Source organism: Triticum dicoccoides, chromosome 4A, assembly GCF_002162155.2.
Source record: "Triticum dicoccoides isolate Atlit2015 ecotype Zavitan chromosome 4A, WEW_v2.0, whole genome shotgun sequence".
NCBI classification, from domain to species: Eukaryota; Viridiplantae; Streptophyta; class Magnoliopsida; order Poales; family Poaceae; genus Triticum; species Triticum dicoccoides.
The window spans coordinates 275,266,993-275,282,391 of record NC_041386.1 but is presented as its reverse complement, the minus strand read 5'-3'; the positions used below and the strand labels follow the sequence as shown (position 1 = coordinate 275,282,391).

The 15,399-nt window shown below is 40.1% G+C and overlaps 1 pseudogene; it reads left to right on the top strand.

Annotated features, from left to right (window-relative positions):
- The first annotated feature begins 13,326 nt into the window (after window positions 1-13,326).
- On the top strand, window positions 13,327-15,149 carry LOC119288879 (annotated as a pseudogene).
- The last annotated feature ends 250 nt before the right edge of the window (window positions 15,150-15,399 follow it).

Here is a 15,399-nt window from a genome sequence, read left to right as displayed (position 1 = left end):
CCCCCTGAATCCGCCCTACCTCTCCATCCCGTGTCCCCAGCCGATGGTGCCCCACTCGCCGTCACCCCCGCCAACCATGCGAGCCGCTGCCGTCGCCCACGAACCCCAGGCGCCACCGCCCCCGCCAACCATGCGAGCTGCCGCCGTCCCCGCGAACCCCAGGCGCCGCCGCCCCGCCAACCACGTGAGCTGCCGCCGCTCTGGAAACCCCAGGTGCCGCTACCGCCGTTGCCTGCCTCCTCCCACGATGCCGCTAGCGGACCCTGCCACCACGTGCCGTCGCGGCCCCCGTCCGGCGCTGCAGCCCCACCACCGGTTATCCCCACATCTCCTCTGCCAACTCCGGTACGTCTTGTTTCCTTGCCTCAAGATCATCCTCAATGGAGATCCATGTCCCTGCTCCACATCACAGCTCCAGCAGGCACCTTCAAGTGCCTCTTCCCCTGCTGGCTCAGAGTATGCTGCAGTCCAAAGTGTCAAATTTCAGCAGGCCATGGCCATGTATCAAAGACGAACATTTTTGTATAGGAGAAGTCCATGTATTACTGCTCAAATTCAGGGGAGTTCGATTGTTTATGTGTGGGACCGTGACCTTTTTATCTGACTACCAAAAAGATTGTGGATGTGCTGTGCATGTGTGTGCTTAGTACACAAAATGAGAGAAACTTTTTTTTCTCATGTAGAGCGAAGAAAGAACAGAGAAGAGAAGGGAGTTGCAAAGCTGTTTCCAAAAATATGTGTGTTCAAAAAGATGTTGATACACAAAAAAATGTGGATGAGAAGTTCATATTTTCTGTTGCGCATAGTTTAGAATGTTCACATTCGAAATAACACACACTTTGGGTGTCAAAAATATAAAAAAGGCAAACACACACACAAAATTGTTGGCAAGTACAAAATGGTCAATTTTGAAACAACATGTAATGAAGTGAACATTAACAAAAATGTGAGAATGTGAAAATTTTGTACACTCACTCACATAAAAGGACCGACTCATAATTGTTCCTGTTACTAACGAAAAAACTAAGAAGTTCAGTTCAAAATAACCAAGAAGTTGTACAAATGTTTATTACATTTTAAAAAAAATACACAGCGGTTCAATGACAATAAAAAACTCAGATATTTTCACGTAACCGAGGGAAATTCAAAATGACAACAGACAGAAGTTCGCGTACAGCATGGTGTGTGTTTTGTATGAGAAAAAAGGAGTAAAAAGGTGAAGTCCAAAAATTTTGTTGCTAGAAGTTCAAGTGCACAGACTGGGAAAATTCAAAAAGTTCCCTCTTGTTCAACAAGTTTCCACAACGAAAGCTCAAATTAAAATAACAATTTTTTTTTCAAAATTTAAATAGTAAATGGATTTCCTTGTTTCTAAAAGAAACCTGGAAGTTCAAATTAAAGTAATGGAACCGTTCAATGTTTATTGAAAACTCGGATTCTAACCGCTAATAGAAAATAAAACCAACGTGAGGTTCGAATTAAAATAATATGGAAGTTTGGAGTTTATTAAAACCTAAGATTTAGATGTTCGAAAAACAAAAACAAAAACCAATGTCATTTTGGCATTTTAAAAGCAACTCATAAAAAATGAAAAACATTTCTTAGAAGTTCAAGTGCTCGACGAGGGAAAGTTGGAAATTGCTACCCACTTTATGCACACATAATTCTATCTCCCGTTGGTGTCTATGTTTTTACAAATAAATCAAAATTTTAAAAAATGTGCAGGGGGTCCAAACAAAACTAGGATATTTTGATACTAAAAGAAATAAACCAAGAAGTTCAAATTAAAAAATAGAGAAGTTCGATATTTATAAAGAAACTAAGATTTTCCTTGTTAGTAAAGAATAAAAATGATGAAGTTCAATTTAAAATAGAGTAATAGTTCGATGTATACGGGAAACTCAAATTATTACCGTCTCTAAAAAATAAAACTATGAAGTGTAATTTACAAAAAAAATGTTTAATGCTTATTTTAAAACATATTTCCTTCTCTAAGAATATCACTAAGAAGTTGAAATTAAAATAACAAAGAAGTTTGAAGTATATAAAAAACTCAGATTTGTTGTAAGAAGTTCACGTGCACCTCCGTGCATGGTTCATAATTTATATTGCGGGACGTCCGATCACCAATTACATGTTTTAAAATGGCATAAAAATGGCGTCCGACCTTCAATTGTATGTAATTCAACGTATACGCAAAAATGTGACAGAAGTTTATAGTGAAAACAATGAGAAGTTCAAGTACTACAAGGAATGCATATTAGAGAATAAAACTATATGAAAATAAAAGTTTAAATGGTTTGTTGAAAGAAGTTCAAGTGATGTGTCCGGAGAAGTTCAAAAATTCTTGCAAGAGAGGGTCTTCTTGTATTTCAATGTTCGATTTTTTCCGTATAAAAATCGAATACAATTCTTTACTCAAAAATATAAAAAGGTGAAGTTCAAATTGAAATAACAGAGAAGTTCGGAGTTTATTAAAACCTAGGATTTACTTGTTCAAAAAATAAAAAACACAACGCCTTTTTTTACACTTTTAAAAACAACTCATAAATGAAAAAATGGTTGCTAGATGTTCAAGTGCTCGGCGAGGAAAAGTTCAAAAATTCTTGTGAGAGAGGTTCACCGTGTGTTTATATGTCCAAAATACATAAAAATATGTTGTTTGTTGTGTTTTAAAATAATTCACTCAAACGAGAGAGAAGTTCAAAGTGATAACATCCAGAAGTTCACGTACTACATGGTGTGTGTTTCATATAAGAAAAATCCAATAAAGTGAAACAGAGTGAAGTTCAAACAGACATGCCCCAGAAGTTCAACTACTTCATGCAGTGCAAAAAACAACATGTCAAAAACAAAGTGAAGTTCAAATAGACATGCCCCGGAAGTTCTACTACTTCACGCAGTGCATTTCCGTTCGCGATGAACACAGAAATCATGATCTCGCCATTTTCTAATTTACCTCAAAACGGCAGGAATATTATTTGTGCAAATTCAAGTCCTCGGTCGAAGAAAGTTAAAAAATATATTGTGAGAGACATTTGTACAAAAAGAATATCATTTGTGTAACACTAACGAAATGGATAAGAAAATTACAAACGAAAATACGTCATAGAAGTTCAACGTGAAAACAGGAGGAAGTTCACTCTGAATGAATTTCAGATGAAAAACTTTCAAAATCGTCGCGAGTATGAAAAAATGATCAACATGGGAAAGTTGCGTGTTTACAACAGCTTTCCATCGGTATATCACCCGCTCAATTCCCGTGAGTGGGATGGAGAGCTACGAGCAGTGGATGAAGATCTACAAGCAAAAAAATCACGTGAAAAACAGAGTGAAGTTCAGGTGCACGCACAGAGAAGTTCAGCTTCTTCACACGGTGCATTTTCGAATAATCTGTTTCGCAATAGAGGCAGAACGAATGATCCCGCGGTTTTCGGAATTACTTGAAAACGGCTAGGAGTTAGAGAAAACCATCAACATGAAAAAGTTTTGCATTCTCCGTAGCTTTTCAACGGTATATTATTTGCCCAATTCCGATAAAATTTGTAGAAATTATGGCAAAAATACGTTTTTCGCCATTTTCGAAACTGACTTAAAACCGTAAAGAATTGGGAGAAATAATACATACCAAAAAGTTTCGCATTTGTTCAAGCTTTCCAACTCCATATCATTTGCTGCATTCGGATGCATGGTTAAAAAATTAGCTCGAAAATACGAACTCAGTAGGACTTGGACCATTTTCTAAATTACTCTTAAACTATTCAAAATTAGAAAAAAACTTTCAAGATGAAAAAGTAGCGCATTTTCATAAGCTTTCCAACGCCATATCATATGCCTCCATTGGATTAGCCGTTTAGAAATGACATCGTAAAAACGAACTCAGCTGTTCGGTTTACGAAATTTTATGTTTTTTCAAATTACTCTTTAACCATAGGGAATTAGAAAAACTTTCAACATGTGGAAGGAGAGGTTTTGCAGCAGCTTTCCAACGCCATATTATATGCCTCATTCCGATAAACGGTTTAGAAATGCGATCGAAATTACGATTCATGTTTTTTGTGCGAAGAAAAAACGGTTTTCAAAACTGCTCTTAAACCGCTTATAGTTTGCCAAAAATTTAAGTTGGGTCATAATATTGGTGTCCATAGTTTTCCAACGGTATATCGCAAGCCCCGTTTGGGCAATGTTGGCGGAAGTTCAACCGAGTTCACAGGGAAGTTCAAGGTACTACTAGCGGGGCAGGTCAGGTTGTGATCATAATAGTGTTTATGTATATATATATATATATATATATATATATATATATATATATATATAGAGAGAGAGAGAGAGAGAGAGAGAGAGAGAGAGAGAGACTATTCTAATCCCATAACTAGAATAACTATTTGGATCACGGCGCGCCCTATATGGGCCCGATGAGATGTTCCGGAACTAGCCGAACTCCCATGATCCGTTCCTAACCCCGACCCCCTCGATCCCATCCCTAACCCCCCACTCCCTCGATCGATGGCTACCTTCCCTGAATTAGGCCACCACCATCGCCGCCCTCCAGAATCGCGCCACTACCGCGGCCGCCCTCCCGAAGCGCGCCACCGCGGCCACCCCGCCCCACAGCGCAGCTCCCGGCCTCCCAGCGAGCCGCCGCCCCGCCCATCGCACCGCCTCCGTTCCTCCCAGCGCGCTGCCGCCCTGCCCCATGGCGCCCAGCTGCTCCGCCCTCCACTGCCTGATCCCTGCCGCCCATCGGACCCGACGAGCAGTGCCACCCTTGGCCACGGATAGGGGCTGCAGCCTTCTCGGGGCGAACCGTGACCTTCCCGGAGGGGCCACCGCGACCTTCCCCAGCTCCACCCTCCGTAGCGACTGCCGTCGGCGGCCTTCTATCCATGCTGGAGCTGCCCCCCGCCTGGCTCCGGCCCCGCACAGCCCCCTTGATACGTCTCTAACGTATCTATAATTTTTGATTGTTCCATGCTATATTATATTCTGGTTTGGACATTATTGGGCTTTATTATACACTTTTATATTATTTTTGGGACTAACCTATTAACCGGAGGCCCAGCCCGGAATTGCTGTTTTTTTGCCTATTTTAGGGTTTCACAGAAAAAGAATATCAAACGGTGTCCAAACAGAATGAAACCTTCGGGAACGTGATTTTCAGAACGAACATGATCCAGAGGACTTGGACCCTACGTCAAGACATCAACCAGGAGGCCACGAGGTAGGGGGCGCACCTACCCCCTGGGCGCGCCCTCCACCCTCATGGTCCCCCTGTTGCTCCACCGACGTACTCCTTCCTCCTATATATACCTACGTACTCCCAAACTACCAGATACGGAGCCAAAACCCTAATTCCACCGCCGTGACTTTCTGTATCCACGAGATCCCATCTTGGGGCCTGTTCCGGAGATCCGCCGGAGGGGGCATCGATCACGGAGGGCTTCTACATCAACACCATAGCCCTTCTGATGAAGTGTGAGTAGTTTACCTCAGACCTACGGGTCCATAGTTATTAGCTAGATGGCTTCTTCTCTCTTTTTGGATCTCAACACAAAGTTCTCCCCCTCTCTTGTGGAGATCTATTTGATGTAATCTTCTTCTGCCGTGTGTTTGTTGAGACCGATGAATTGTGGGTTTATGATCAAGTTTATCTATGAACAATATTCGAATCTTCTCTGAATTCTTTTATGTATGATTTGTTATATTTGCAAGTCTCTTCGAATTATCAGTTTGGTTTGGCCTACTAGATTGATCTTTCTTGCAATGGGAGAAATGCTTAGCTTTGGGTTCAATCTTGCGGTGTCCTTTCCCAGTGACAGTAGGGGCAGCAAGGCACGTATTGTATTATTGCCATCGAGGATAACAAGATGGGGTTTATTTCATATTGCATGAGTTTATCCCTCTACATCATGTCATCTTGCTTAAAGTGTTACTCTGTTCTCTTGAACTTAATACTCTAGATGCATGTTGGATAGTGGTCGATATGTGGAGTAATAGTAGTACATGCAGGCAGGAGTCGGTCTACTTTTCTCGGACGTGATGCCTATATACATGATCATACCTATATATTGTCATAACTATGCTCAATTCTATCAATTGATCAACAGTAATTTGTTTACCCGCCGTGAATACTTATGCTCTCGAGAGAAGCCACTAGTGAATCCTATGGCCCCCGGATCTATCTTCCATCATATTAATCTTCTAATACTTAGTTATTTCCTTTGACTTTTATGTTACTTTGCATTTTATCATAAAAATACCAAAAATATTATCTTATCATATCTATCAGATCTCACTCTCGTAATTGACCATGTAGGGATTGACAACCCCTTATCATGTTGGTTGCGAGGATTTATTTGTTTGTGTAGGTACGAGGGACTCGTGCGTGACCTCCTACTGGATTGATACCTTGGTTCTCAAAAACTGAGGGAAATACTTACGCTACTCTGCTGCATCACCCTTTCCTCTTCAAGGGAAAACTAACGCAAGTGCTCAAGAGGTAGCAAGAAGGATTTCTGGCGCCATTGCCGGGGAGGTCTATGCAAAAGTCAACATACCAAGAACCCATCACAACTCTTATCTCCCGCATTACATTATTTGCCATTTGCCTCTCGTTTGCCTCTCCCCCACTTCACCCTTGCCATTTTATTCGCCCTCTCTCTCTCTATCCTCCCTCTCTTTCTCTATTTGCCTCTTTTTGCCCGTTCCTTGTTTGCTTGTGTGTTGGATTGCTTGCTTGTCACGATGGCTCGAGATAACACTAAATTGTGTGACTTTACCAACACCAACAGCAATGATTTTATTAGCGCTCCTATTGCTCGTCTTACCGATGCTGAATCTTGTGAAATTAATGCTGCCTTGTTGAATCTTGTCATGAAAGATCCGTTTTCCGGTCTTCCTAGTGAAGATGCCGCTACCCATCTAAATAGCTGCGTTGATTTGTGTGATATGCAAAAGAATAAATATGTGGATAATGATATTGTTAAATTGAAGCTATTTCCTTTTTCGCTTAGAGATCATGCTAAAGCTTGGTTTTCGTCTTTGCCTAAAAATAGTATTGATTCGTGGAATAAGTACAAAGATTCTTTTATCTCTAAGTATTTTCCTCCCGCTAAGATCATCTCTCTTAGAAATGATATTATGAATTTTAAGCAACTTGATCATGAACATGTTGCACAAGCTTGGGATAGGATGAAATTAATGATACGTAATTGCCCTACGCATGGTTTGAATTTGTGGATGATTATACAAAAAATTTATGCCGGATTGAATTTTGCTTCTAGAAATCTTTTAGATTTGGCCGCGGGAGGCACTTTTATGGAAATCACTTTAGGAGAAGCTACTAAACTACTAGATAATATTACGGTTAATTATTCTCAATGGCACACTAAAAGATCTACTAATAAGAAAGTGCATGCGATAGAAGAAATTAATGTTTTGAGTGGAAAGATGGATGAACTTATGAAATTATTTGCTAATAAAAGTGTTTCTTCTAATCCTAATGATATGCCTTTGTCTACTTTGATTGAGAATAATAACGAATCTATGGATGTGAATTTTGTTGGTAGGAACAATTTTGGTAACAACGCATATAGAGGAAACTTTAACCCTAGGCCGTATCCTAGTAATTCCTCTAATAATTATGGTAATTCCTACAACAATTCTTATGGAAATTATAATAATATGCCCTCTTATTTTGAATCTAATATTAAAGAATTTATTACTTCGCAAAAGAATTTCAATGCTTTATTAAAGAAAAATTGCTTAAGATTGATGAGTTGGCTAGGAACGTTGATAGAATTTCTCTTGATGTTGATTCTTTGAAACTTAGATCTATTCCACCTAAGCATGATATCAATGAGTCTCTCTAAGCCATGAGAATTTCCATTGATGAGTGCAAAGAAAGAACCGCTAGGATGCATGCTAAGAAATATTGTTTTATAAAAGCGTGTTCTTCTAGTTTCCATGATAATAAGATGAAGATCTAAAAGTTATTAATGTGTCCCCTATTAAATCTTTGTTTTGCAATATGAATCTTGATAATAATGGGACTGAATATGATCCACCTTTACCTAGACGGCGTTCCAAAAATTCGGAGTCTTTAGATCTTGATGCTAAAATTGTTAAAAGTGGGATTAAAGAAGTCAAAACTTTAAATATTGATGAACCCACTATTTTGGATTTCAAGGAATTTAATTATGACAATTGCTCTTTGATAGATTGTATTTCCTTGTTGCAATCCGTGCTAAATTCTCCTCATGCTTATAGTCAAAATAAAGCTTTTACTAAACATATCGTTGATGCTTTGATGCAATCTTATGAAGAAAAACTTGAGTTGGAAGTTTCTATTCCTAGAAAACTTTATGATGAGTGGGAACCTAATATTAAAATTAAAATTAAAGATCATGAATTCTATGCTTTGTGTGATTTGGGTGCTAGTGTTTCCACGATTCCAAAGACTTTGTGTGATTTGTTAGGTTTATGTGATTTTGATGATTGCTCTTTAAACTTGCACCTAACGGATTCCACTATTAAGAAACCTATGGGAAGAATTAATGATGTTCTTATTGTTGCAAATAGGAATTATGTTCCCATAGATTTTATTGTTCTTGACATAGATTGCAATCCTTCATGTCCTATTATTCTTGGTAGACCTTTCCTTAGAACGATTGGTGCAATTATTGATATGAAGGAAATGAATATTAGATTCCAATTTCCATTAAGGAAAGGCATGGAACACTTCCCTAGAAAGAAAATTAAATTACCTTATGAATCTATTATGAGAGCCACTTATGAATTGCCTACCAAAGATGGCAACACCTAGATTTATCCTTGCTTTTTATGCCTAGCTAGGGGCGTTAAACGATAGCACTTGTTGGGAGGCAACCCAATTTTATTTTTATTCCTTGATTTTTCTCATGTTTAGTAATAAATAATTTATCTAGCCTCTGTTTTGGTTGTTTTTTTGTGTTTAATTAGTGTTTGTGCCAAGTAGAACCGTTGGGAAGACTTGGGGAAAGTCTTGTTAATCTTGCTGTAAAAAACAAAAAAATTAGCACTCACGAGAACTGCTGCCATTTTTATTTAGAAAGTTCTATTTAGTTAATTATTTTTTCAGATGATTAATAGATAAATTCCCCATGTCCAGAAATTTATTTTAGAATTTTTGGGGTTCCAGATCTTGCGTTAGCTACAGATTACTACAGACTGTTCTGTTCTTGACAGATTCTGTTTTTCATGTGTTGTTTGCTTATTTTGATGAATCTATGGCTAGTAAAATAGTTTATAAACCACAGAGAAGTTGGAATACAGTAGGTTTAACACCAATATAAATAAAGAATGAGTTCATTACAGTACCTTGAAGTGGTATTTTTTTCTTTGGCTAACGGAGCTCACGAGATTTTCTACTTTAAGTTTTGTGTTGTGAAGTTTTCAAGTTTTGGGTAAAGATTTGATGGATTATGGAACGAGGAGTGACAAGAGCCTAAGATTGGCGATTCCCATGGAACCCCCAATATAATCTAAGGACACCTAAAATCCAAAGCTTGGGGATGACCCCGAAGGCATCCCCTCTTTCGTCTACTTCTATCGGTAACTTTACTTGGAGCTATATTTTTATTTACCACATGATATGTGTTTTGCTTGGAGCGTCTTGTATTATTTGAGTCTTTATTTTTTTTAGTTTTCCACAATCATCCTTGCTGCACACACCTTTTTGTGAGAGACACACATGAGTTGGAAATTATTAGAATACTCTATGTGCTTCACTTATATCTTTTGAGTTATATAGTTTTTGCTCTAGTGCTTCACTAATATCTTTTAGAGCACGGTGGCAGATTTGTTTTATAGTAACCATTGTTCTCTCATGCTTCACTTAGATTATTTTTGAGAGTCCTACAAAACAGCATGGTAATTTGCTTTAATTATTTGAGGCATTCAAGATTAATAAATAAAAATTTCTTATGAGTGTGTTGAATACTATGAGAAGTTTGAAACTTGATAATTGTTTTCAGATATGGAGATGGTGATATTAGAGTCGTGCTAGTTGAGTAGTTGTGAATTTGAGAAATGCTTGTGTTGAAGTTAGTGATTCCCGTAGCATGCATGTATGATGAACCGTTATGTTAAGAAGTCGGAGCATGATGTATTTATTGATTGTCCTCCTTATGAGTGGCGGTCGGGGACGAGCGATGGTCTTTTCCTACCAATCTATCCCCCTAGGAGCATGCGCGTAGTACTTTGCTTCCATAACTAATAGATTTTTGCAATAAGTATGTGAGTTCTTTATGACTAATGTTGAGTCCATGGATTATAGGCACTCTCACCCTTCGACCATTGCTAGCCTCTCTAATACCGCACACCTTTCACCGGTATCATATACCCACCATATACCTTCCTCAAAAAAGCCACCATACCTACCTATCATGGCATTTCCATAGCCATTCCGAGATATATTGCCATGCAACTTTCCAACGTTCCGTTTATCCTGACACGCTCCATCATTGTCATATTTCTTTGCATGATCATGTAGTTGACATTTTAGTAGTGGCAAAGCCACCGTTCATAATTCTTTCATATAAGTCACTCATGCATCATTGCTATTCCGGTACACCGCCGGAGGCATTCATATAGAGTCATACTTTGTTCTAGTATCGAGTTTTAATCATTGAGTTGTAAATAAATAGAAGTGTGATGATCATCATTCATAGAGTATTGTCCCAAATAAAAAAAGGCCAAAGATATAAAAAAGAAGGCCCAAAAAAATAAAAAAAAGGGCAATACTACTATCCTTTTTCCACACTTGTGCTTCAAAGTAGCACCATGATCTTCATGATAGAGAGTCTCCTTTGTTATCACTTTCATATACTAGTGGGAATTTTTCATTATAGAACTTGGCTTGTATATTCCAACAATGGGCTTCCTCAAAATGCCCTAGGTCTTCGTGAGCAAGCAAGTTGGATGCACACCCACTTAGTTTCTTTTTGTTGAGCTTTCATATATTTATAGCTCTAGTGCATCCGTTGCATGGCAATCCCTACTCACTCACATTGATATCTATTGATGGGCATCTCCATAGCCCGTTGATACGCCTAGTTGATGTGAGACTATCTTCTCCCTTTTTGTCTCCTCCACAACCACCATTTTATTCCACCTATAGTGCAATGTCCATGGCTCACGCTCATGTATTGCGTGAAAATTGAAAAGGTTTGAGAAGATTAAATACTTTGTCATCGGGGTTGTCATCGGGGTTGTGCATGATTTGAATACTTTGTGTGGTGAAGATGGAGCATAGCCAGACTATATGATTTTGTAGGGATAACTTTCTTTGGCCATGTTATTTTGAAGAGAAATAATTGCTTAGTTAGTATGATTGAAGTATTATTATTTCGATGTCAATATTAAACTTTTGTATTGAATCTTCCGGATCTGAATATTCATACCACAATTAAGAGAATTACATTGAAATTATGCCAAGTAGCATTCCACATAAAAAATTCTATTTCATTTACCTACTCGAGGACAAGCAGGAATTAAGCTTGGGGATGCTTGATATGTCTCCAATGTATCTATAATTTTTTATTGTTCCATGCTATATTATATTCTGTTTTGGACATTATTGGGCTTTATTATACACTTTTATATTATTTTTGGGACAAACCTATTAACCGGAGGCCCAGCCCAGAATTGCTGTTTTTTTTGCCTATTTTACGGTTTAGCAGAAAAAGAATATCAAACGGAGTCCAAACGGAATGAAACCTTTGGGAACGTGATTTTTGTAACGAACATGATCCAGAGGACTTGGACCCAACGTCAAGACATCAACCAGGAGGCCACGAGGTAGGGGGCGCGGCTACCACCCCTGGGCGCACCCTCCACCCTCGTGGGCCCCTGTTGCTCCACCGACGTACTCCTTCCTCCTATATATACCTACATACCCCCAAACTACCAGATACGGAGCCAAAACCCTAATTCCACCTCCGTGAATTTCTGTATCCACGAGATCCCATCTTGGGGCATGTTCCGGATCTCCGCCGGAGGGGGCATCGATCACGGAGGGCTTCTACATCAACACCATAGCCCTTCCGATGAAGTGTGAGTAGTTTACCTTAGACCTACGGGTCCATAGTTATTAACTAGATGGCTTCTTCTCTCTTTTTGGATCTCAATACAAAGTTTTCCCCCTCTCTTGTGGAGATCTATTCAATGTAATCTTCTTTTGCGGTGTGTTTGTTGAGACCAATGAATTGTGGATTTATGATCAAGTTTATCTATGAACAATATTTGAATCTTCTCTGAATTCTTTTATGTATGATTGGTTATCTTTGCAAGTCTCTTTGAATTATCAGTTTGGTTTGGCCTACTAGATGATCTTTCTTGCAATTGGATAAGTGCTTAGTTTTGGGTTCAATTTTGCGGTGTCCTTTCCCAGTGACAGTAGGGGCAGCAAGGCACGTATTGTATTGTTGCCATCGAGGATAACAAGATGGGGTTTATTTCATATTGGATGAGTTTATCCATCTACATCATGTCATCCTACTTAAAGCGTTACTCTGTTCTCTTGAACTTAATACTCGAGATGCATGCTGGATAGCGGTCGATGTGTGGAGTAATAGTAGTAGATGCAGGCAGGAGTCGGTCTACTTGTCTCAGACGTGATGCCTATATACATGATCATACCTAGATATTCTCATAACTATGCTCAATTCTGTCAATTTCTCAACAATAATTTGTTTACCCACTGTGAATACATATGCTCTCGAGAGAAGCCACTAGTGAGACCTATGGCCCCCGGGTCTATCTTCCATCATATTAATCTTCCAATACTTAGTTATTTCCTTTGCCTTTTATCATAAAAATACCAAAAATATTATCTTATCATATCTATCAGATCTCACTCTCGTAAGTGACCATGTACGGATTGACAACCCCTTATCGCGTTGGTTGCGAGCATTTATTTGTTTGTGTAGGTACGAGGGACTCGTGCGTGGCCTCCTACTGGATTGATACCTTGGTTCTCAAAAACTGAGGGAAATACTTACGCTACTCTGCTGCATCACCCTTTCCTCTTCAAGGGAAAACCAACGCAAGTGCTCAAGAGGTAGCACCCCTCGCCTGGATTTGGCCCCGGCTGCCATGCCACCCCCACGCCTGGGTCCGGCTGCTGCAGTGCACTTGCCCCACTCCTAGGTCCGGCAGCCGCGCCGCCTCCGCTCCTGGGTCCAACCATCAGCACCCCCACCCCCTGGCACACGACCGTCGGTCCCCAAGCACACCGCCCAAGTGCCCACGCCCCATCCCCCGACATTATCCTGCCTCGTTGGCGCACCATGGATGTCTTCCTCTTCTGCCTAGAACTTCTTCTCCAACCTCTTGCCTTGTCGGTGTTCCATTCATTCCGCTCAACATGGCTCTTCAGGTACGGCCAAGATTCAATCCCCTGGATTTCTCTTAGGAATCAAGATGAATTTTATCTTCTCTGTATCTGATTTGCGCCTAATCTTGGTTCTTGGATTGGGTGTGGATGGTTGGGGAGGACGGCGAGGACCTCAAGAACCACAGGGAGCTCCTGCCTCTCTCCAAGCTCCAAGGTGCGAATGATGATCCTCAGTTTCTTGGATTGTTGGTGTGTCCCCTATTTGTTTGGGTAAAAAATGCCTCTTTTGGCTGAATATATACGAGCTTTTATTCATTGGATGTCGTGGCCTTAGTGAGCACTTTTAGGTGACGACGCCCTCATGTAACTGCTTGAACAGAGGGTGACTTGCCATCATTCTTGATTATCCTCTGTCGATTCGAACTATACAATTTATGTTCCTCACCCAAAGAAGTAACTGCTGGGTGTGGACACCTGACTAATAAGACGAGTAGAACAAGGGAATGTTTTAAGTTCGCTTTTAGCTTTGAAAATTATCATTTTGAAAAAAATAAAAAACGGCCCGGTATCTGAATCCACTTTTCCATAAACATGGTGTCTAGAAGCTGGGCTCGGTTCCGTAAACATGGTATACTCTGCTAAGCAGCTTCCAACACTTGCCCTATCTTCTTTTAGAGATTGGTGTTTTATATTGGCATTTGGACCCAAAGAAGCCCGAAAGCGAAGCATAGCTAGCGAAGATCCGCAAAGACAGAGGATATAACTACATGGTTTGTGACTCCCACCAACTCTCAGTTCCTCTTTGCTTCTCTTTAACCGTGCACACCTTGTGTATGTAATATGATAGTAGTGCACATGCATCACTTGCTAAAGGATTATCTCGATATATGCCCTAGAAAGTTAGCAAACTTTGAGGAGAAGCTCAAGAATTTCTTCACAGAGCACATGCATGCCGACGAAGAGACCCGCGATAGCTTGGAAGGCGGCGGGTACCTTGATGTGCGTGATAAGGATGACAAGTGGGTTCGGATCTGGATAAAAGAAGGGGATATGATTGTGTTGCCGGCTGGAATTTATGATCGGTTCACCCTCGACGCCGCCAACCATGTGAAGGTACTAACTGGGATCTTTTATGTGTTTTACTGCTAAAGAGTTGTTGCGGTGATTATTTTTTGCATCACATTTTGCATAGAAATATGAATCTGTTTTGTCAACCAAGCTAATTGAAAGCATGAGTTAGGCACTAGATTAGAGGACATCTGTAGAACCATCAAAAAGAAGCGCAAGTCGCAAAATGGATCAACAAGATGGTTGACAACTAATTATTCATGTAATGCTACTTGGTGAGGACCACTAAGGAAAAACAATACAATGATGAACTAGCAGCATCACATTCACGGATCAGATGTACGACACAAGTTGGCCAATCTGGGTAGTGTACTCAAGTTTAGCAGAAAGTGTGCTCTCGTAGGATGCAGAAACAAGGTTCATTTTCAGCCGGTAATTAGAGAACTGTGCTGTTAAACAACATCTATAAGCAATTAAAATGAGACGGTGTATATATGTAGAAGTTCTATCTTGCATCAGATATAAATTGGGTCCTTATCAAACTTAACACATTCTGATGCCTTGTCGTGCACAGCTCATGAAGCTCTTCCTCGGAGAACCAGTGTGGATAGCACACAACCGGCCTTAGGAGGACCATCCGGTGAGGCAAGAGTATGTGAAGAGGCTAACGGACAACAATGTTGGTCTTGCTCTGGCGGCACACTGAAGTTTGTTTGTGATTCCTCAACAATGTATTATAAACACCCATGCATGGACATATACATACATTTGGATGAAACTGTGTTGTAATCTTGAATATGCAGGTGGCCTCGCTGGCGCACCATGGACGTCTCCGCTGCTGGCAAACGGCAAAAAAATGATTGGCCGATCTAGTCGAGCAAGATGTGGAAGAACAGCTCGACTTGTGTATGCTTTTTTATCTAATATGGCTGATTGTACCGCCGCCGCTATTTTTA